This window comes from Chionomys nivalis, chromosome 26 (assembly GCF_950005125.1).
Source record: "Chionomys nivalis chromosome 26, mChiNiv1.1, whole genome shotgun sequence".
NCBI lineage: Eukaryota > Metazoa > Chordata > Mammalia > Rodentia > Cricetidae > Chionomys > Chionomys nivalis.
In genome coordinates, this window is record NC_080111.1 from 34,092,016 (window position 1) to 34,116,980 (window position 24,965).

General features: G+C 39.9%; 1 pseudogene; it reads right to left on the bottom strand.

The window, feature by feature from the left end:
* The window catches only part of LOC130866838 (zinc finger protein 431-like), a 100,935-nt pseudogene that overhangs the window by 69,055 nt on the left and 6,915 nt on the right, over positions 1 to 24,965 (bottom strand).

The following is a 24,965-nucleotide window of genomic DNA, read 5'->3' on the forward strand; positions in this document are numbered from 1 at the left end:
AAAACAGTAATTTGGACCAAACCATAAAAGGTGACAAGGATTTAAACAGTCAAAGAGAATTATCATCTAAAGCAGAGAAAAAAATTAGTTTAGTAGAAATAACATTATAGGAGGCACTTATGGATTGTTTGGATCTGAAGTTTGGTTACATTCAAGACTTATTTTTTTTGATACAGGTTTCTCTGTAGCTTTGGAATGTGTCCAGGAACTAGCTCTTCTAGACCAGGCTGGCCTTGAACTCTACCTGCCTCTGCCACCCAAGATCTGGGATTAAAGGCGTGAGACACTACCTCCTGGCCTTCATTCTAGGCATTTTACATTCTTCGCATTCCCTATAGAAATTTTACTGCAGAGGAGAGATATTATCTTATAATCGATATTTTAACCATATAAACATACTAAAAAAACTAAAAATTTATGTGGAAAAAATCTGAGTTGTTTTTTAAAAAAAAACTGAAACTTCATCTATTAGCAAGAATTTACCAAGGTTAAATTGTAGCATGTTTTACTAATGTTGAAATTAAATCATTATGGATAGGAAGTGAACATTAACAAAAAGCATACAGTAATTTCTTTGGAGAAATTAACAACAAATATCCCTTTAGCCATAATATTAGTGATCATATAGGGAAGTAACTAATTCTAGGGAAAGGTTTCATTTAGTTTCCTGTATTTAATTTTGGGTTTGAGTCTCTATCTGATATCTAAGCATACATAACAAATACTCATCCTTTAACCTCTTACAGATCTGCTGCATATGACAATTAAAATGCTTAAGTTTTTTTCAATGATATATGAGCATGCATTACAGTGACCTTTGAAGTCTCCAAAAGAAGTGTGAGTCATGCAAGGAAGATTTCAACTGCACTATGTTATTGTTTCACCATCTAAACATCAGGACTGTCAGGTTTGGACAATATCAAAATGTTACATTGAGATGATTGAGACTGCTGGGAACATATATTTTAATTAAGTAAACAGTTCATTTTGAAGGTTTGAGGAAGAGATGATGGGCAAAAACACACAGAGGTTGAATGACAAAATTAAATCAAACACCGAGATATTAATTCTCACACCTATGACACATGATTTTTGACAAATAAGCTAAAATTATACAATGAAAAAAGAAAGCATCTGCAACAAATGGTTATGGCATAACTGGATATCAACATGTAAACGAATGCAAATAGTTCCATATCTATCACCATGCACAATACTCAAGTCCAAACGGGATAAAGACCTTAATATAAATCTGACCACACTGAAACTGCTAGGAGAGAAAGAGAAAAGCAGTCTTCCAAGCATGGAACAGAAGACCACTTCCTAAATATAACACCTGTAACACAGACTCTGAGAGGAAAATAAATAAATGGGACCTTCTGAAACTGAGAAGCTTCTGCAAAGCAAAGGACACAGTCAATAACACAATAAAGCAGCTTATTGAATGGGAAAATAAATTTCCAATCCCATATAAGATAGAGGACTGATCTCCAAAATATATAAAGAACTCAAGAAATTAAACATCAAAATTTCAAATAATTCAATTAAAAATGGGGTACAGAACTCAACAGAGAATTTTCTATAGAATAATCTCAAATGGCCAAAAGACACTTAAGGAAATGTTCAACATCCTCAGCCATCAGTGAAATGCAAATCAAAATGACTCTGCAGAGGCAGGCCTAGGCGGCGGAAGCACGGGCGCGCAGGCAGGCCCGGGCGGCGGAGGCACCAGCACGCAGGCAAGTCCGGGCGGCAGAGGCACCGGCGTGCAGGCAGGCCCGGGTGGCGGAGGCACCGGCAGTCAGGCCCGGCAGGCAGGCCTAGGCGGCGGAAGCACCGGCGCGCAGGCAGGCCCAGGTGGTGGAGGCACCGGCAGGCAGGCCTAGGCGGCGGAAGCACCGGCGCACAGACAGTTCCGGCTGGCGGAGGCACCGGCAGGCAGGCCTAGGCGGCGGAAGCAACGGCGCGCAGGCAGGCCCGGGCAGCGGAGGCACCAGCACGCAGGCAAGTCCTGGCGGCAGAGGCACCGGCGTGCAGGCAGGCCCGGGTGGCGGAGGCATCGGCAGTCAGGCCCGGCAGGCAGGCCTAGGCAGCGGAAGCACCGGCGCACAGACAGGCCCGGGCAGCGGAGGCACCAGCACGCAGGCAAGTCCGGGCGGCAGAGGCACCGGCGTGCAGGCAGGCCCGGGTGGCAGAGGCACCGACAGTCAGGCCCGGCAGGCAGGCCTAGGCGGCGGAAGCACCGGCGCGCAGGCAGGCCCAGGTGGCAGAGGCACTGGCAGGCAGGCCTAGGTGGCGGAAACACAGGCGCACAGACAGTTCCGGGCGTCGGAGGCACCGGCAGGCAGGCCCGGGCGGCGGAGGCACTGGATACAGGATAGTGCGGGCAAGAAACAGTGAAGCCTGCACTGAGAACAGATTGCCCCGCTACAATTAAATCAAACCAAATAGATAGCATCGGTAAGAGGAGATGGGCAGACGCCAAGGCAAGAATTCACCCAACAATCTGAAAAACAACATGAAAACACCAGAACCCAATGATCTTACAACACAAGGACTTGAACACCCTATCACAGGAGAAGAGGAAAAAACTGACTTTTTGAAAGCAATAGAGTCCCTTAAACAACATGTAAAAAACGCCCTCATAGAAATGGATGAGAAGTATAACAAAAAGTTTGAAGAAATGAGTAAATACGTAAATGATACCCTGGGAAGCCAAGAAAAAACGATTAAACAGGTAATGGAAACAGTCCAAGAATTGAAAACTGAAATGGAAGCAAGGAAGAAAACACAAACTGAGGACCAGCTGGATATGGCAAATATAGGTCAACGAGCAGAGACTACAGAAACAAGCATAATCAATAGAATACAAGAGATAGAAGAAAGAATCTCAGATTCTGAAGACAACATAGAGAAAATAAACGGACTGATCAAAGAAAACACCAAAACCAACAAATTCTCATCACAAAACATTCAGGAAATATGGGACACAATAAAAAGACCAAACCTAAGAATAATAGGGATAGAAGAAGGAGAAGAGGCACAGCTCAAAGGTCCAGAAAACATTTTTAACAAAATTATGGAAGAAAACTTCCCCAACAAAAAGAAAGATATTCCTTTGAATATTCAAGAAGCATACAGAACACCAAACAGACTGGATCAAAAAAAAACGTCCCCTCGCCATATAATAATCAAAACACAAAATATACAGATTAAAGAAAGAATATTAAGAGCTGCAAAGGAAAAAGGCCAAGTAACTTATAAAGGTAAACCGATCAGACTTACACCTGACTTCTCTATGGAAACCATGAAAGCCAGAAGGTCCTGGATAGAGGTACTACAGAAACTAAGAGACCATGGATGCAAACCCAAACTACTATACCCAGCCAAGCTATCGTTCACTATCAATGGAGAAAACAAGACATTCCAGGATAAGAACAAATTTAAACAATATGTTGCCACAAATCCAGCCCTACAGAAAGTAATAGAAGGAAAATCACAACCCAAGGAATCCAACATTGCCAACACTGCCTACAATAACCCAGGCATCTAGCGACCCTTCAACAGCACAACTCAAAGAAGGGAGACACACAAACTCTTCTACCAAAAGCAGTAAGAATAACCGGAGTTAACAACCACTGGTCATTAATATCACTTAATATTAATGGTCTCAATTCACCAATAAAAAGGCACAGGCTAAGAGATTGGATACGGAAACAGGATCCAACAGTCTGCTGTTTGCAAGAAACTCATCTCAACCACAAAGACAGGCATCTACTCAGAGTAAAGGGTTGGGAAAAGGTTTTTCAAGCAAATGGTCCTAAGAAAAAAGCAGGTGTGGCCATACTAATTTCTAACAAAACTGACTTCAAACTAAAATCAATCAGAAGAGATCGACAGGGACACTTCATACTCATAACAGGAACGATTCAGCAGGATGAAGTCTCAATCCTGAATATCTATGCCCCTAATATAAAAGCACCCACTTATGTAAAAGAAATATTGCTAAAACTCAAGGCAGACATCAAATCACACACACTAGTAGTAGGAGACTTCAACACACCTCTCTCACCAATGGACAGGTCAATCAGACAGAAAACTAATAGAGAATTAAGAGAATTGTTGGAGGTAATGAATCAAATGGACTTAACAGACATCTATAGAACACTCCACCCAAATAGGAAAGAATACACCTTCTTCTCTGCAGCTCATGGAACCTTCTCGAAAATTGACCACATACTTGGAAACAAAGGAAACCTCCACAGATACAAAAAAATATCAGTGTCCACCTGTGTCTTATCAGATCACCACGGATTAAAGTTAGAAGCCACCAACAAAGCTACCCCCAGAAAGCTGACAAACTCATGGAAACTGAACAGTCAACTACTGAACCACACCTGGGTCAAGGAAGAAATTAAGAAAGAAATTAAAGTCTTCCTTGAATTTAATGAAAACAAAGAGACAACATACTCAAACCTATGGGACACGATGAAAGCAGTGCTAAGAGGAAAGTTCATAGCACTAAGTGCCCACTTAAAGAAAACGGAGAAAGCATACATTGGGGACTTAACAGCACACCTGAAAGCTCTAGAAAAAAAAGAAGCAGACGCGCCCAGGAGGAGTAGAAGACTGGAAATAATCAAACTGAGGGCAGAAATCAACAAAATAGAAACACAGAAAACAGTCCAAACAATCAATGAAACAAAAAGTTGGTTCTTGGAGAAAATCAACAAGATTGACAAACCCCTATCCAAACTAATTAAACGACAGAGAGAGAACACGCAAATAAATAAGATCAGAAATGAAAAGGGGGACATAACCACAGACACAGAGGAAATTCAGAGAATCATTAGATCTTACTACAAAAGCCTGTATGCCACAAAAATGGAAAATGCAAAAGAAATGGACACTTTTTTATATAAGTACCATATACCAAACCTAAACCAAGACCAGGTGAACGATCTAAATAGACCTGTTAGTCGCGAAGAATTAGAAACAGTTATCAAAAATCTCCCTTCCAAAAAAAGCCCAGGGCCAGATGGTTTCAATGCAGAATTCTACCAGAACTTCCAAGAAGAGCTAATACCTATACTTCTTAATGTATTTCACAATATAGAAACAGAAGAGTCATTGCCAAATTCCTTTTATGAAGCTACAGTTACCCTGATACCAAAACCACACAAAGACCCAACCAAGAAAGAGAATTACAGGCCTATCTCACTCATGAACATTGACGCAAAAATTCTCAATAAAATACTGGCAAACCGAATCCAAGAACACATTAGAAAAGTTATCCATTATGATCAAGTAGGCTTCATTCCAGAGATGCAGGGCTGGTTCAACATACGCAAATCTATCAATGTAATCAACCATATAAATAAACTGAAAGAAAAAAACCATATGATCATTTCATTAGATGCTGAAAAAGCATTCGACAAAATTCAACACTCCTTTATGATAAAGGTCTTGGAGAGATTAGGGATACAAGGGGCATACCTAAATATAATAAAAGCTATTTACAGCAAGCCGACAGCTAACATTAAATTAAATGGAGAAAAACTCAAAGCCATCCCACTAAAATCAGGAACACGACAAGGATGTCCACTCTCTCCATACCTCTTCAATATAGTGCTTAAAGTTCTAGCAATAGCAATAAGACAACATAAGGGGATCAAGGGGATCCATATTGGAAAGGAAGAAGTTAAGCTTTCATTATTTGCAGATGATATGATAGTATACATAACCGACCCCAAAAACTCTACCAAAGAACTCCTACAGCTGATAAACACCTTTGGTAATGTGGCAGGATACAAAATCAACTCCAAAAAATCAGTGGCCTTCCTATACACTAAGGATAAGGAAGCAGAGAGGGAAATCAGAGAAGCATCACCTTTCACGATAGCCACAAATAGTATAAAATACCTTGGGGTAACTCTGACCAAGGAAGTGAAAGATCTATTTGGCAAGAACTTTAAGTCTTTGAAGAAAGAAATTGAAGAGGATACCAGAAAATGGAAGGACCTCCCTTGCTCTTGGATTGGGAGGATCAACATAGTAAAAATGGCAATTCTACCAAAAGCAATCTATAGATTCAACGCAATCCCCATCAAAATCCCATCAAAATTCTTCACAGATCTGGAGAAGACAATAATCAACTTTATATGGAAAAACAAAAAACCCAGGATAGCCAAAACAATCTTATACAATAAAGGATTGTCTGGAGGCATTACCATCCCTGACTTCAAACTCTATTACAGAGCTACAGTACTGAAAACGGCTTGGTACTGGCATAAAAACAGAGAAGTCGACCAATGGAATAGAATAGAAGACCCTGACTTTAGCCCACAAACCTATGAACACCTGATTTTCGATAAAGGAGCTAAAAGTATACAATGGAAAAAAGAGAGCATCTTCAACAAATTGTGCTGGCAAAACTGGAAGTCAATCTGTAGAAGAATGAAAATAGACCCATATATATCACCATGCACAAAACTCAAGTCCAAATGGATTAAAGACCTCAATATCAGTCCAAACACACTGAATCTGATAGAAGAGAAAGTGGGAAGTACTCTACAACACATGGGCACAGGAGAACACTTCCTACGTACAACCCCAGCAGCACAAACACTAAGGACATCATTGAATAAATGGGACCTCCTGAGACTGAGAAGCTTCTGTAAAGCAAAGGACACTGTCACTAAGACAGAAAGGCAACCCACTGACTGGGAGAAGATCTTCACCAACCCCGCAACTGACAAAGGTCTGATATCCAAAATATACAAAGAACTCAAGAAATTAGACCGTAAAAGGTTAATCAATCCAATTATAAAATGGGGCACTGAGCTGAACAGAGACTTTTCAACAGAAGAACTTCAAATGGCCAAAAGTCACTTAAGATCATGCTCAACTTCCTTAGCAATCAGGGAAATGCAAATCAAGACAACATTAAGATACCATCTTACACCGGTCAGAATGGCTAAAATCAAAAACACCAATGATAGCCTCTGCTGGAGAGGTTGTGGAGAAAGGGGCACTCTCATCCATTGCTGGTGGGAATGCAAACTTGTGCAACCACTTTGGAAAGCAGTGTGGCGGTTTCTCAGGAAAGTCGGGTTCAACCTACCTCTTGACCCAGCAATACCACTATTGGGAATATACCCAAGAGATGCCCAAACATATAACAAAAGTATTTGCTCAACTATGTTCATAGCAGCATTGTTTGTAATTGCCAGAACCTGGAAACAACCTAGATGTCCTTCAATGGAAGAATGGATGAAGAAAGTATGGAATATATACATATTAGAGTACTACTCAGCAGTAAAAAACAATGACTTCTTGAATTTTGCATACAAATGGACGGAAATTGAAAACACTATCCTGAGTGAGGTAAGCCAGACCCAAAAAGAGGAACATGGGATGTACTCACTCATATTTGGTTTCTAGCCATAAATAAAGGACATTGAGACTATAATTCGTGACTCTAGAGAAGCTAAATAAGAAGGTGAACCCAAAGAAAAACATATAAGCATCCCCCTGAATATTAACCTTCATCAGGCGATGAAAGAAGACAGAGACAGAGACCAACATTGGAGCACTGGACTGAAGTCTCACGATCCAAAGGAGGAGCAGAAGGAGAGTGAGCACGAGCAAGGAACTCAGGACGGCGAGGGGTGCACCCACACATTGAGGCAATGGGGATGATCTATCGGGAACTCACCAAGGCCAGCTGGCCGGGGACTGAAAAAGCATGGGACAAAACCGGTCTCGCTGAACATAATGGACAATGAGGACTACTGAGAACTGAAGAACAATGGCAATGGGTTCTTGATCCTATTGCATGTAATGGCTTTGTGGGAGCCCAGGTAGTTTGGATGCTCACCTTAATAGACCTGGATGGAGGTGGGTGGTCCTTGGACCTCCCACAGGGCAGAGAAACCTGCTTACTCTTTGGGCTGAGGAGGAAGGAAGACTTGATTGGGGGAGGGGGAGGGAATGGGAGGTGGTGGCGGGGAAGAGGCAGAAATCTTTAATAATTAAATTAATTAATTAATAAAAAAATCAGCAAGAAAAAAAAAATGACTCTGCAATACCACCTTACACCTGTCAGAATGGCTAAGATCAAAAACACCAATGACTGTTTATGCTGGAGAGGATGTGCGAGTAAGGGGAAGACTCTTCCATTGCTGGTGGAAATGCAAATCGTACAACCACTCTGGAAAACAGTATGGCAGTTTCTCTGAAAATTAGGATTCAACCTACCTCAAGACCCAGCAATACAAATGACAATAGTGTGAACTCTCTTATACATTAATATTGGTTGAAAGTTAAGGATATTCATGCTACAACCCACAGACACAGAGTTAGTTAACAACAAAGGATCAAGGGAGGGACACATTGATCTCCCTGAGAGGGGCACTAGAATAGGTCTTCTGAATTGAATGGTGACAGTTGGGTATGGGAACAGGGGAAAGCAGGATCAGGGTGCTTGGATGTAGAGAGAATGAGGAAAGACTACAGGAATTGGGGAACATTTGGGAGCTGGTATTGTACCTAGAACAGTAAATATTCATTGGACTGTATGAAAATACCCCTAGCAAGGATGTTTAGAAAAGAGGGATAAGAAGTCTGTGGAGTCTTCTCTAACCAGGCAAAGTATTCAATGTTTAGACTGGGACACCACCCAGCAACAGTTACATCTACATCTAGTCCTGCTTGCAAGATATGTTGAGTTATTTGTTCCCCAGAACTTGTAGGAGTAAACAACAAATAACTCGTGAAACTTCAGGCCTTTTCCATTAGAAGGAGACAATGTCCATTCTAATTGGATGTCTAAGACCTGAAGCTCACTATACTACAGGCCTATGATAGAACCAAACATAATAGGAAAAAAGTCCATGAAATGATTTCTCATGATATTCTGTTATTCTCATACAACAGTGCCTCCGCCAATTGTTATCAAACTGGCCTAATCCAGGAACTCAAAGCAGTAGGAGCAGACACAAGCAGTCAAGCAATAAGAGGAGATAAGGAGACCCTGCTGTCAATAGGGAGGAAGTACCATAGCAAATGCCTCCCACCTTGGTTGAGGACACTAGGTTAACACAGCCCACAGAATCATCTAAGCAGGAGTTATTGGTGCTCACAGAGATCTGTGATCCTATAGGGGCCTGTGCTAAATGCTTTGCATATATGTGGGGTGTACTTTAACTCATTTGACAGCTTTTGAGACCACTTTTCCTCATACTGGGTTTCTACATCCAGGCTTTATATGGATTCTGCACAGTCTTACTTTAACTTGTTGTACCATGTATGTGGGCTGGTTTTACATGTTACTTGACAATGACCTAGATCATTGATGATATAGACAATTGATGTCTAGATCATTGATGATCTAGACAATGACCTAGATCATCAGAGATTAGGGAGCCTCAGAAAAAAAAATGCTTCCATGGGATTCAGAAATGAGGCATTCTCTCAATGACTGATCAATGGCAGAGGGCAAAGCCCGTTCGGAGTTATGCCATCCCAGGGGCTGGTCCTGGGTTCTACAAAAAGAGAGGATGGGTAAGTCCTATGAAATAAGAAAGAAGCACTCCCCCATCACATTTGCATCAATTCTTGACTCAAGGATCCTGCCCTCCTTAAGTTCCTTCCCTGATGTTCTTTAATAGTGAACAACAATAAGGAAGTATAAGCCAACTAAACCCTTTTCACCCAATTTTGCTTTTTGGTCATGGTGTTTCTTCACAACAGCAGAATCCCCAATTAAAACAAGACACCATGTTTTGTTGATATGTATGAGATTCTAAAGATAAACAAAGAAAAGAGACTCCCTGGTAAGGCACCAGCTTGTGGTGCTACACAGATTATTAGAAATGGGCTAATCAAGATGTGAGAATTAGCCAATAAGAGGCTGCAATTACTGGGCTAGGCAGTGTTTAAAAGAGTACATTTTCTAAATAAAGGATCATCTGGAGGCATTACCATCCCTGACTTCAAACTCTATTACAGAGCTACATTATTGAAAACATCTTGGTATTGGCATAAAAACAGAGAAGTCAACCAATGAAATCAAATAGAAGACCCGGATTTAACCCACAAACCTATAAACACCTCATTTTTGATAAAGGAGCTAAAAGTATACAATGGAAAAAAGAGAGCATCTTCAACAAATTGTGCTGGCAAAACTGGATGTCAATCTGTAGAAGAATGATAATAGATCCATATCTATCACCATGCACAAAACTCAAGTCCAAATGGATTAAAGACCTCAATATCAGTTCGAACACACTGAACCTGATAGAAGAGAAAGTGGGAAGTACTCTACAACACATGGGCACACGAGACCACTTCCTACGTATAACCCCAGCAGCACAGACATTAAGGGCATCATTGAATAAATGGGACCTCCTGAGACTGAGAAGTTTCTGTAAAGCAAAGGACACTGTCACTAAGACAAAAAGGCAACCCACTGACTGGGAGAAGATCTACACCAACCCCACAACTGACAAAGGTCTGATCTCCAAAATATATAAAGAACACAAGAAACTAGACTGTAAAAGGCTAATCAACCCAATTATAAAATGGGGCACTGAGCTGAACAGAGAATTCTCATCAGAAGAAGTTAAAATGGCCCAAAGACACTTAAGGTCATGCTCAACTTCCTTAGCAATCAGGGAAATGCAAATAAAGACAAATTTAAGATACCATCTTACACCTGTCAGAATGCCTAAAATAAAAAACATTAATGATAGCCTTTGCTGGAGAGGTTGTGGAGAAAGGGGTACACTCATCCATTGCTGGTGGGAATGCAAACTTGTGCAACCACTTTGGAAAGCAGTGTGGAGGTTTCTCAGGAGATTTGGGATCAACCTACCTCTGGACCCAGCAATACCACTCTTGGGAATATACCCAAGAGGTGCCTTATCATACAACAAAAGTATACGCTCAGCTATGTTTTAGCAGCAATGTTTGTAATAGCCAGAACCTGGAATCAACCTACATGCCCTTCAATGGAAGAATGGATGAAGAAAGTATGGAATATATACATATTAGAGTACTACTCAGCAGTAAAAAACAATAACTTCTTGAATTTTACATGCAAATGGACGGAAATATAAAACACTATCCTGAGTGAGGTAAGCCAGACCCAAAAAAGGAACATGGGATGTACTCACTCATATTTGGTTTCTAGCCATAAATAAAGGACATTGAGCCTATAATTCTTGATCCTAGAGAAGTTAAATAAGAAGGTGAACCCAAAGAAAAACATATAGGCATCCTCCTGAATATTAAACTTCATCAGGCGATGAAAGGAGACAGAGACAGAGACCCACATTGGAGCACTGGACTGAAATCTCAAGGTCCAAATCAGGAGCAGAAGGAGAGAGAGCACGAGCAAGAAACTCAGGACCGCGAGGGGTGCACCCACACACTGAGACAACGGGGATGTTCTATCGGGAACTCACCAAGGCCAGCTGACCTGGGTCTGAAAAAGTATGGGATAAAACCGGACTCGCTGAACATAGTGGACAATGAGGACTACTGAGAACTCAAGAACAATGGCAATGGGTTTTTGATCCTACTGAACGTACTGGCTTTGTGGAAGCCTAGGAAGTTTGGATGCTCATCTTACTAGACCTGGATGGAGGTGGATGGTCCTTGGACTTCCCACAGGGCATGGAACCCTGATTGCTCTTCAGGCTGATGATGGAGGGGGACTTAGTTGGGGGAGGGGGAGGAAAATGAAAGGTGGTGGGGGGGAGGAGGCAGAAATCTTTAATAAATAAATTAATTAATTTAAAAAAATCCAATAGGGAAAAAAAATACATTTTTCATGTAATTATTTCGGGTAAAGCTAGCCGGGTGGCGGGAAGTGGCCCGCCGCTTCTCATAATAGATCAGCACAATTTGTATTAGCCTGGTAAAAACCTAAACACTCCCTGACCAAAGAATGGATGAGGAAAATGTCCTGCATTTACACAATGGAGTACTACACAGCAGAAAAAAAATGACATCTTGAAATTGCAGGCAAATTTAGGGATCAAGAACACATCATACTTAGTGAGGTAACCCAGACCCAGAAAGACAAATATACAGTGTCCTCACTCATAAGTGGCTTTTAGACCTAAAGCAAAGAAAACCAGCCTACAATTCTCAACCACAGAGAACCTAGATAACAAAGAGGAATCTAAGCGAAACACACATGGATCTAATCTACATGGGAAGTAGAAAAAACAGAGTCTTCTGAAGTAATTGGGATCATGGGGATCATGGGAGAAAGTAGAAGAGGGGAGGAAGGGAGGAGAGCAGAATAAAATATATACCTCAATAAAAACAATTAAAAAAAAAACAAAAAATGACATAAACTACTGACTGCCTGGACAGTCACCCAAGATTCTACTGTACTGTTGGACTTTTAACTTTAGCCTATACACCTAGAAGATCTGACCAAGTTTCTGTGAAGCAGGAATTTTGAAGGATAGTCCTGCTTTGCCATGGCAATGCTCAGCTGACACTTTCTTTTGTGTCCTGCCTATCTACCTTGGACAGTATACTATCCAAGTTAAGTCAAAGGGCAGTTTCTTGCCAGTGCCTAAGTCTTGCCAGCAAGAAAGTTATCTACATTTAGTCATTTCTACGATATCCATCATTTCTCTGAAGTAGATTGGTTTTGTCACAACAGACATGTCTTGCCATAAAAGCCTTATATAATCATAACATCTTAAATGCCATATTTTGAATAGGAAATGTTTGATGACTTATTTAAAATGTATTTTTGGCCAGGGAGTGATGGGGCATGTCTTTAATCGCAGTACTGGTGTGGCAAAAGCAGGCTGATCTCAGTGTGATCAAGGCCAGTATGGTCTACAAAGTGATTTCCAGGACAACCAGAGTATTACAAAGGAACCCTATCATGAAAAAAATGAAAATGAAATGTCTTTTTGTTTCACCTTGAAAGTCTACCTAACATGAATATAAGTATGATTATAATATGTAAGTATTAACTTGTAATTTTATTAATTTAAATAGCTTGTAATAGTAATTTTCAGGACTTGAGTTTTATTTTACATCATAAAGTGACTTGGGCAGAAAACCTTACATAAGAGTAAAAATGTATGCACAACATGTTTTATCAAAAATAACCTTGAATTTCTACGAATATACAAAAATATGTTAAATAAGATTGGAAACACCTACAAAATAACAAAAATAATCTCAAATATATTAATATACAAAAGTACATACTAAGGTAAAATATTTAATAAAAATAGTTTTTTATTTAAAGTCAAATTAGTAATCTATCATTTATCCTATAATTTCTATATCTTTCCTTTTTCTTTTCAGAACAAGATAACTAAATATTATCTCCTCTGTTTGTATTTTTTACCATTACCCATAGTAACTTGTTACCACCTCCACCTCAATGATGACTGATGGAGGAGTTAATTTCATTGGTTAAATAAAGAAACTGCCTAGGCCCATTTGATAGGCCAACCCTTAGGTGGGTGGAGTAAACAGAACAGAATGCTGGGAGAAAGAAGCCAAGTCGGTGAGTCACCATGATTCTCCCACTCCAGACAGATGCAGGTTAAAATCTTCCCTGGTAAGCCAGGTCATGGTGCTACACAGAATATTAGAAATGGGTTAGATTAATATGTAAGAGCTAGTCAATAAGAGGCTGGAACTAACGGGCCAGGCAGTGATTAAAAGAATACAATTCTGGTGTAATTATTTTGGGCATAAGCTAGCCATGCGGGCGGCCAGGTGCTGGGGACACAGCCCCGCCGCTCTTGTTACAACAGATGATATAAATCATAACCTAACGAATGACCAAACTGCTAACCCCAACTCTTAGGAATATGGGAACCATGCTTTTGAAATTATTTTTTGTTGTCTGTGGGCAATGGCATATATAAGGGTCCCTGAAATAAACCTAAGATAATTTCAATACGTGGGAGAATTGGCTGTATTATCTCTTGTCCAGTCTTTGTGTAATGGCAAAGTGGAGGAATTATCTCAAGTTCTGGCTAGTGTAGTGCATGAGGACCATCTTAGATAGTAATCTTGGAATTGTCCTGAATAATTTATAGCCCAAAGATGACCTTTGGAGGAGGGTAGTCAGTTTAGTGGCATTACCACACTCTACGAGGAATCAATGTTGTGGGGCCCTAAGCCCCTCTTTAAGATTTTAATGGTCACTGCTAAGAATGATCATGGTTTACTGTAGAAAACCTTAAGTGTTATATGTAGTAAAGCTCAAAGTGTTTAAAGGAGCACAGTTTTTTATTTATATACAGAATTCAAAAACTTAATTTTAAGTTACTTGATAGAAATTTAGATGCAAAATCATGAACAGAAATTAAAAAGAAGCCTTCTATTTAAATTAGATTTTAGATGTATTGCAAACTGATCTTATTCATAAATCCTGTAGTCAGACAGTAGGGCTGAAAGCTGAAAGATTAGAGAAGCACAGCATCCAGCCACTAGATCATAGCTCTATAAAGTTCCCAGTCCAATGTGGGAGCCCATGTGTGACTCAGTTTCCATCTGGAGTCATTTCAGACTTAAAGATTCTATTTGAGTCCAAGCATACCTGTTGTTCTTCTTCTAGTAACCTTGAGGGCTGTGAATAACATCTGCTTTATTCACAGAAAATGCATTTTGCCCAGCTCAAAGTGTCCATTTTTTCTATTAAGATTTGGGCTTGCCGGGCGGTGGTGGCGCACGCCTTTAATCCCAGCACTTGGGAGGCAGAGGCAGGCGGATCTTTGTGAGTTCGAGACCAGCCTGGTCTACAAGAGCTAGTTCCAGGACAGGCTCCAAAACCACAGAGAAACCCTGTCTCAAAAAAACCAAAAAAAAAAAAAAAGATTTGGGCTAGTGTAGGCCAGCCAGGGGCACTCCTTGTTAGCGATTAGAAGCTGCTTAGCTGAATCAGATAATGCCCAGGTTAGAGCACAGTTAGAGCACAGTGCAGGGAGGTGGGGAGCTGACTGTACTGCTTTTTGATCTGCCTTTTGACTGTGTTCCATATATATGCTGGCTGAGAAATAATCTTGGGCTGTTTTCTATTGACCTTTCATCCTCTCAGTCTAAATTATGATTCTGTGTTCATTTATCTAAATCTAACTTTTCCTTAGCCTCAGCATTCCCTCCAATGGAAGCCATAAATAAATGTTGTTAGACTCACCAAAAGGGGTATCCTGTCTCTACAAGTCCTCAGACTGAATGCAGTTTCTACAAACACTCAATCCTCAGCGCCTCTCTCTTACCACCTTATATTCTCTCTGCTCAAGGATGCCACTTCCTATCTGCAACTCCTTAGTGATAGGATTAAAGATATGAGACACCAGCATTGACTTTACAACTAACTAGTGTGACTACTGGGATTAAAGGTGTCAGTATTGCCTGTGGTGTAAGGCAGGCCATGGCATCTGTTTTACTTTATGATCTTCAGGCAAGCTTTATTATTAAAATATAAATGAAAAAATAAAGCAAAATAATTAGACGCAAGCATCTGAGATCAAGAAGAGAAAAGTAAAACTGTTTATCACCAAAGAGTATAAAAAATATTCTGAGTACAAACTGGGGATGGTCCATCATTTTCACAAACAATGAATGATATAATTAAATTATGGTTTACAAAGTCAACAATATGGATGACACCACTGACAAAACAAGGCACAAACACAAATCTACACACACACACTATATATATATAACTTTTTTAAATATATATATAACTTTTTTTTAATATATATATATATTACTGTTTTTTAAAGAAGAACAACAAGGTTCTAATCAAAATCACTGAATCACTGGCCATCACACATCCTGTACACTCCTGTTCTCTCCTTTACCAATAATAGAAAATGGGTTTGGTGAGAAGGGCTGTTTCACCAAAATTTACAATATTCACTTGAAGTCTTCTGATGTTTACTGAAAGTATTTGATTCTCTTTTGATAAAGAAAATGATGTCTGGTAGGATCACTTACCATGTTGTTGCCTATAATTGGTGATGGAATCCAAGTCTGCATTACAGTGAGGAAATGAAATCTTTTTAAATGGAATTTCAAGAGAACAGATTTTTAGAGAATCAGTGTACATGTAAATCAACTTGATTTACTCCAACTACTTGGAGTTCCAAGCACTTTTGAAAGTAAGGTTACTGCAATTTTTTGTGTATGTTTTTGCATTTTTTGTGTATGATATTCTCTGTATGATTGCTAGAAGTGATCAAAGCTTCAGGGAGTCAGGAATATAGAAGAAGAGGATGAGAAGTTAAAGGAGCTACAAAATGAGATGGAGAAGCAGATACATAAGAGTACAACGCCAGGCAATGCTGGCTCAGTGATAACGTCTCTTGAGGGAAAGATGGAGGCTGAGGCCAGTTCCATCTATGTTGGCAATGTGGACCATGGTGCAAGAACAGAAGAGCTGGAAGCTCACTTTCATGGATGTGGTTCAATCAACTGTGTTATTATAGTCTGTGACAAATTCAGTGGCCTTGCCAAAGGGTTTGCATATATAGAATTCTTAGACAAAGAGTCAGTGAGGACTTTCCTGGATTTAGATGATTCCCCGTTTAGAGGGAGACAGATCAAGGTGATTCCCATCAGCACAACAGACTGGTTTCCCATGTGCCCAATACTGTGCCTGAACTACCAATTACAACAGCTCCCAATCTTGATTCTACAATGGTTTAAACAGCTGGTCCTTGGATCAAAAAACGAATTTTAAAAAAAGAAAGAAAAACAGAAGGTGGAAATTAATTTTATAAAAAGATATACTGTGGAAGGGGATAATCCCATAACTAACTGAGGAGGGACCTGCTCTGGCCAGTAGGGCAGGCCCAGGGTGTGACATATTCCCTCTGGAGATTCGATATGGACACTTCTCAAATGTAAAACCTGCTTCCAGTTTCCCTGCTCTACTTCACTCTCTTTGTGCCTGCTCAAGTGTAGGTGGGCTCAGATGGTAGGAGACCTTTTTTTTTTTTTTTTTTTACCTAGAGCTCTGGAAAAGTACCAATCTGTTCAGCTTGTTTCCGTCCCTCATTTTCTCTCTGCCTTTTGCAGTTTCTGCCTGCTCCTGATTTCTCAAGTTTGGCACACCCTACCCTTCTTTCCTCAGGGCTCCTGCCTCTCCAGTTTGTCTGGTGAATTTTTTTTGGTTCCTTTTTGTTTATTTTTCTGTCTTGAATGTCTTTCTTTGCGGATTTTTGTGGTTGAAAGAACTGACTCCCAGTGGATTCAGTGTAAATTCCACTTACCTCAGGGGAAATACACTACTTTGTTTTGGGAAGTTTTGCACTTTTTTGTTGTTGTTGTTGTTGTTTATCACGTGTTCTTTTTTGTTTTATATTTTCTTTATATTTTTCCCTTTTATTTGGAGGGAATGGGAACAAGTGGGAATAAGGAGTGGGAGCTGGATTTTGTTTATTTTTTAAATTCAATCACAAGGGATGGGGTTTTTTAAAATAGTGTGTCATGAGGAAACTTGTTTATGAAAAAAAGAAAAATGATTTAAAATGTATTTTCTCCTTCATGGATTATGGCCCAAGATGTGGATTATGCTCTATCTACCTGCCTAACACAAGGCACACCTGAGAAATGTCTGCAGATCAGAAACTCCTTTGTCCCCTGGAACTAAGCTTCACTGGATCACACCATTCCAGCTACTGGCAGCATGACATTAAAAGCATTCTAATCATGCATTGCTAGAAGATCAATATTGTCATTTCCTACCAGTTCCTAAACTATTTTTAATCTTTGTAACACAAATATGAAATTGGAATGCAATATTGAGAACTTCTGGAATCTAGACGTTCAGTTTTCTAATCTCTCTTCCCACTGCACACTAAGAGCAATGTCCATGTGTGTGCTCTGGACAATCAGCATCATATCCTCCAGTTACAGAGTCTCCCCTGCCCCAGTAAAATCAATACATAGGGAGACACAGAGGACAAGGGACACTGCCAACATGAACCACATGGACCAACACAACTACAGTGTGGCTCATGATCAGTCCAAGTCACAGCAGAAATGACAGATATGAATACCCAACACTCACCAGCTTGTGATCTTCCTTGCTTTACCTACAGCAGAGGCAGAATAGAATCATGGGAAGAACCCACAAACTGTCTGCTACTAGTACTCCCCATGGCTAACCCTTCCCATAATTCCTCACTGGTTAGGGCCACCTAGCTGGGACTCACAATATTAGCAGCTCCTCTATAAGAGGATCAGAGATCAAATGACTCAGACAGCACAGTCCTTCCAGTTCTGCCCTCCCAGCCCAGCAAACAGGGCCCTAGTTTAGATAGTTTGTATTTAGTACACATAATTCAACTCTCCTACACCACATCCTGTTTCTCATCCAAAGCACAGGGTCCTTGGGTGCACATTGCATTGCACACTCACTTTCCAGTGGAGCCATCCCAATGCCTCAGAGATGGGAAATCCTGAAGACAAACACAGGTCCCATTCATAAAGAAATCACCATTCCTGTGTAACTGTGGTTACTCTGTAACTGTTGTTAAACAAAAACAGACCATGTTTAGAAAACAATCAGGATCATGTTATGGCTCAGAGGGGGCAAAGACAATGTGAATATGATGCAGTTTTAATCTCAAAAATTATTTTGAAAAGTTGAAATAAACTTTATGGCCATGTGCTCCAGGGACTAAGGATTTGTATTAGAGCACAATAAATTATGTCATGTATTTTCCCTAAAGATGAAGATCTTATTCCAGAAAATTAACAGTCCTGTTAAGCTGGGACACAATATTTTACACAGATCATCTATTTTGAATGAACTATTGAAATATCGCAATTAGGTTTCAAGATAAGGTCAGTCCCATACCCAGATTGCCATTGTCTGTGGACTGCAAACAATGGTCAATCGGAATAATAATAATAACACATCACAACTGATCAATCAGGGCTACCTAATTCCATGTAAGTAATCTCAGTTGAAGGAGGAAAGCTCTTACCCTCAGGCCAAACTTTCACTTCCTGCACTGTGTCTCCACCAGCTTCAAAGTTGGTCAATGAGTTCAATTCTAATACTAGTCCCTCTTTATTTCTAAGTCCCCAATAAAAGCCAGAATGATTAGCAGATACTCATTAACTGTTCTATTTTTCTTTCTCACTGACTAGTGAAGGACAAACCTGGAAGGAGTTGCAGGACTGTCTTCCCAGAACTGGGCATCAGAGGCAGGATTAGGTGTCCAAAATAATTCTCAATTACATAGCATGAGGCAAGCTTAAAGTATAGGAGACATTGCTCTACATAGAAATCAACATAACTTGAAAGAAATGAAATGAAACTATCAATGACTTAGAAACATTGGAGAACAGAAACAAATAGAGATAAGAGCAGCAATACACTTAAAGAAAGTTTTGAAACTGATACCAAAAAGTGATTTTTAAAGTGATGATAATAATGCACTTTTAGCTGGGCAGTGGTGGTACACGCTTTTAATCCCAGCACTTGGAAGCAGAAGCAGGTGGATCTTTGTGAGTTTGAGGCCAGCCTGGTCTACAAGAGCTAGTTCCAGGACAGCCTCCAAAGCTACAGAGAAACCCCGTTTTAATACACCAAAAATGCACTTTTAAGGTTAAATAAAATTTTCTATATTGACTTTAAAAAGAGTAGGTCCTTCCCTAAAAAAGGGGATGTCATTAACAAGAGATAGATTGATGGTGCCCATATACATATGTTGACTGCTGAGATCTATAACTGAACACTTGGAATTAGTCAATGGCCTGTTTTTCAAATTTCTGAGCCAACATAAGTCTGTCAAGCAAGATTGATCATATTTCTTACCAAAAGCAATCTACAGATTGAAAACAATGCCCATTAAAATCCCAGCAAAACTGTTCAAAGACTTCAAAAGAACAGCACTCAAATTCATATGAAAAACAAGAAACCCAGAATAGCCAAAACAATCCTATAAAACAAAAGAACTTCTGGAAGCATCACAATCCATGACTTTAATCTTTACTACAGAGCTACAGTACTGAGAAAAGCCTGGTATTGTCATAAGAACAGACAGGAAGGGGCTGGAGAGATGGCTCAGGGGTTAAGAGCATTGCCTGCTCTTCCAAAGGTCCTGAGTTCAATTCCCAGCAACCACATGGTGGCTCACAGCCATCTGAAATGAGATCTGATGCCCTCTTCTGGCCTGCAGGCATACACACAAGACAGAATATTGTATACATAGTAAATAAATAAATAAATATTTGAAAAAAAAAGAACAGACAGGAGGACCAATGGAACTGAATAGGTCTGATCTCCAAAATATACAAAGAACTCAAGATATTGGACACCAGAAGAACTCATAATCCAATAAAAAAATATGGAGTAAAGACCTAAACAGAGAACTCTCAACAGAGGAATCTAAAATAGCTGAAAGACACTTAAGGAAATGTTCAATATCCTTAGTCATCAGAGAAATGCAAATCAAAACAACTCTGAGATTCCATCTAACACCTGAAAGAATGGCCAGGATTAAAATCAATAATGACAACTTATGCTGGTCAGGTTGTGGGGAAATGGAAATACTTCTGCATTGCTGGTGGGAATGCAAGATGATACAGTCCCTTTGGATGTCAGTGTGGCAATTTCTCAGAAAATTATGAAAAAAAAAACCTTTCTCAAGACCCAGTAATACCACTTTTGGTTATATAATCAAAAGATGTTTAATTTTGCCTCAAAAACATGTGCTCAACTATGTTCATAGCAGCTTTGTTTGTCATAGCCAGAATGTGGAAAAAACCTAAATGGCCCTCCATAGAAGAATGAATAAGAAAAATGTGGTACATTTACACAATGGAGTGCTACACAGCAGAAAAAAAATAAAGACATTTTGAGTTTTGCAGAGAAATAGATGAATCTAAAAAATATCATTTTGAGTGAGGTAACCAAGACACAGAAAGATAATTATCACATGTACTCACTCATAGGTGGTTTTTAAGCATAAAACAAAGAAAGCCAGCCTACAAACCACAATCTCAGATCTTAGACAAAAATGAGGATGCTAAGAGAGACTTACATACATCTAATCTACATGGGAAGTAAAAAGTATAAAAAGATAAGATCTCCTGAGTAACTTGGGTACATTGGGACCTTGGGAGAGGGTGGAAGGGGGGAGTGGAGAGGCAGCGAGTGAAGCAAAGAAAATTGTAAAGCTCAGTAAATATCAATTTAAAAAAAGATTGATCATATCTGCAGAGGATAGTTGTCTAATTGCAAATTCAATGTTCCTTGACTCAAGATAACCTTCCTAATCTGGACACCCACACAATCTGGTCTGTGTTCATTCACATGACATTAATTTACACATGCTGGGCAATTACAAACCTCGCCTGCTACCACAGTCAGGCCCTTTTCCGTAGTGGTGGCTCCAACAGCTGATTGCCTATGCTGTGCCCCCTCCAGTGGTCTGAGGGCAGAAGAAATGCTCCATATGCAAGTCCTTTTCCTGTGACTGCATTAGCAGTGAACTACATGGCTCAAATGCATTATTTATTGTATTTTATTTTAATGTATTGATTTTGTTTGAGACAGGGTATCTCTGTAGCTTTGGTGCATGTCCAGGAACTAGTTCTTGTAGACTCTGCGTGCACCACCAGTCCCAGGCAAATACATAATTTTAAAACTGTGAATTGGTACAGTCACTTAAGAACTTTGAGGGTGTAATATCGAGGACACTCAAGGTTGCCCAAGAAAGTATCAGACAGGGACCAAAGCCACCTGAGTCAACATAACAGAAGTTGTCTCAGAAACAATATTTCTATTGGGATGGAAATGGAGCTCACCTTGAATTAATATGTCTTTCTACTGAGAAATCACAATATACATTTAGAAGATTAATAAAGAAAAGTCTCTTTAATGATGTTTTGCACTGATCTCTGTCCAATGCTCAAGGGGAGCTAGGTTAGACAAATTTTGCATTCAATATATGCTGTTATCCATAAGTATCCCGTAGGATAATCGTCCAGATTATTCTTTGAACAATTGAAATAGAAACTAGCAACTTGCCAGTCTAAATATTTAGGCAAAAGTATTCTCAGAATACTCTCTTAAGTATGCCAATGACCTGTTACAGCAGGTCATTCTTCACTGACAGGGTTCTAAGATGAAGATAACAAGGAAAAAGAATGACTGGGCTGGAAAAGTAAAAGATAAAAAAGATAGGGTGGGGAGTTGTTGTAGGAGATACATCCCATACCTAGTAGGATTCTGAAGGAAAATAGCATCTTAGACGGACAGTGGTGGGGCACACCTTTAATCCCTGCACTTGGGGATTTTTCAAGACGGGGGTTTCTCAGTAGCTTTGGAACCTTTCCTGGAACTCTTGTAGATCAGAGTGTCCTTGACCTCAAAGAAATTCACCCTCCTCTTCCTCCAGAGTGCTGGAATTAAAGGCATGCACCACCACCGCCTGGCAGTGACTTTTTATTTTTAAATCAGTGATGGCTTCTTTGAACTGGTTTGGAGTCAAATATCTGGAGAATCCTGGTGAACAATGTATACCCAGGCATTCTAATCTCTTCCAGCCCTAATTAGCAAATACCTAAAGTCTGGATGTTTTAGATGCAGTTCTCCCTCTGCTAAATTCTACTTTGTGAGACTTAATTATTTTTTAAGTATTGTTCAATCTATCATATCACCAATTCTACTCTTCTACATTGTGGTACGGTAGTGGAAAGCTACACAACACGTGAGATGCCTTTGATAACCTCCACAAATTTAAATATAAATTTAGATTATGCTTAAAGCTTAAATGCAAAGTGCTCGATATCGAGAAGATATTGGAGAATCTAGGTTTCTCTGAGTTTGGCAACTTGTTCCATGAATGCATCAACCCTGTTGAAGTTGACTAGGAAAGTGTTTTTACACACAACTTCCTGCTCTCAATACTCTAAGGAGATGAACCTACAGAGCAAAGTTATTCACAGGCATGCCCCTGGGTTCAGGAGTTATCAGGAACCATGTGGAATTTCACATACAGGGAATATGGTGACCAGACCCATGGAGGTAACACCGTAGTGTTTTCCGCACCTCACCCTGTGCTCCTCCCCATCAGAAGACAGAATTTCCTCACTCACCATGTTGTGCTTCTCCATTTTGCCAAAGTTCTCAGGCATCGTCTCCCTGCAACAGCAGCTGCACCCAAGAATAGGAAACCACTGGCGACAGCTCCTCTTCAAAGCCAAGGCTGAATATGGCTGCCGGGAAGAGACCTGCACTGCTTCTGACTGGCAGGTCACCTGGAGTGCATGATTGGTTAGTGAGTCCTGAGTGACAAGAGCACCTCCCATTGGTATATAGTGTGCGTAAAGAGACAGAATACTGGTTCCTGTGCAATCCATTCACCCTAAAAGAGAACTTCTCCAGATCTGAGAATATATACATTTCAATAGCACTTGCCCCTGGCTACTAAAGCAATCAATGTCGTCTTTTTGCACTCCTAGGAACTTTCCCTTTTTCTTCCAGCACACTACATGACTGGTATGGTGTACTGTGCTAGGTGGGTGGAGTAATTTCCTCTCCCACAGAGGTAAGGATGCCTAGAATACTAACAATTAAAGAGAGTTTTAAAGTTACAAAATGAAATATTTGTTCTGTGGCTTCAATCTGAGGTCTGATGAACTGAAGGTACTTTTTACATGGTTTTCACGGGGATATTAAACAACAGGAAAGAGAAAAGCAGGAACCAGATCTTGATCTAGATGATTGGTCTTTCCCCCATTAAAAAGCTGGATAATGGCTCCATTGCTTTATGGGTTTTGTTTTTTAAATTCAAAGCAAACTTCAGGCAAATGAATACCAATAAAAAGAGTAGTGTTCGTGGTAATTTGAATATGTAGAAAATAATGGAGCTAGAAAGAATGTCTTGATGAGCACTATTGTTAGCCAGCACATCTCCCTCCATATTCAGGTGAATAAAATATACAACTACAGTATTTAAGATTCTCTACATGAACAGGTCTGGTAGAATGAAGCTCACCATGTCTGTAAAAAGTGGGCTTATTATAATGTCTAACAAGCTGTTGTCCAGGTAACTTAACAATAGCTGCCTACCAATGGCTATTGATGAATCCAATAGCTTGCTTCTCAGCCTTTTGTCTAAGGTCAAGTGAAGAATCTAGTAGTTGTTCTGCCCACAAGGTTCTGTAACTCAGCTGGTTTAAAGTATTCATCAAAATTACAATGAAGTGGGCTCTAATGCTAGTAAAGGAATGAGCTTGGTAGCCTGAGCTAGAGCACAAAGGCAAAACAGAGACTTCTTTTTCAAAATACTTTATATGTGACTTCTGCTACCAGAATGTAAGATGCTGATTAAGTTGGGCCATAGTTTTTGTTGGATTCAGTTTTTTGTTGTTGTTGTTGTTGTGTTTTTTTTTTCTGATTTCAAGAGAGGATTTTTCTGTGTAGTTGTAGAACTCATTCTGTAGAAATGCAGAAAATCCCACTACCTCTGTTCAAGAGTTATGGTGATAGGACTGTGCACAGACATGGGTAGAAGAGATGGCTCACTGCTTAAGGTCACTGCTTAAAGGAATGAGCTTGGTAGACAGAGCTAGAACACAGAGGCAAAAAAGAGACTTTTATTTTTCAAAATACTTTATATGTGACTGCTGCTACCAAAATGTAAGATGCTGATTAAGTTGGGCCATAGTCTTTGTTGGATTCAATGTGGGTTTTTTTGTGATTTCAAAACAGGATTTTTCTGTTTAGTTGTAGAACTCATTCTGTAGGCCAGGCTGGTCTCAAATGCAGAAAATCCTACTGCCTCTGCTCAAGAGTGATGGTGTTAAGACTGTGCACAGACATGGGTGGGACAGATGGCTCACTGGTTAATTGTGTACAAACACCAAGCAGCTTAAAGTGGGTCCTATCATCTCAAATCATGTAGATTAATGGAGGATTTTCCCATTTCAAAAACGTT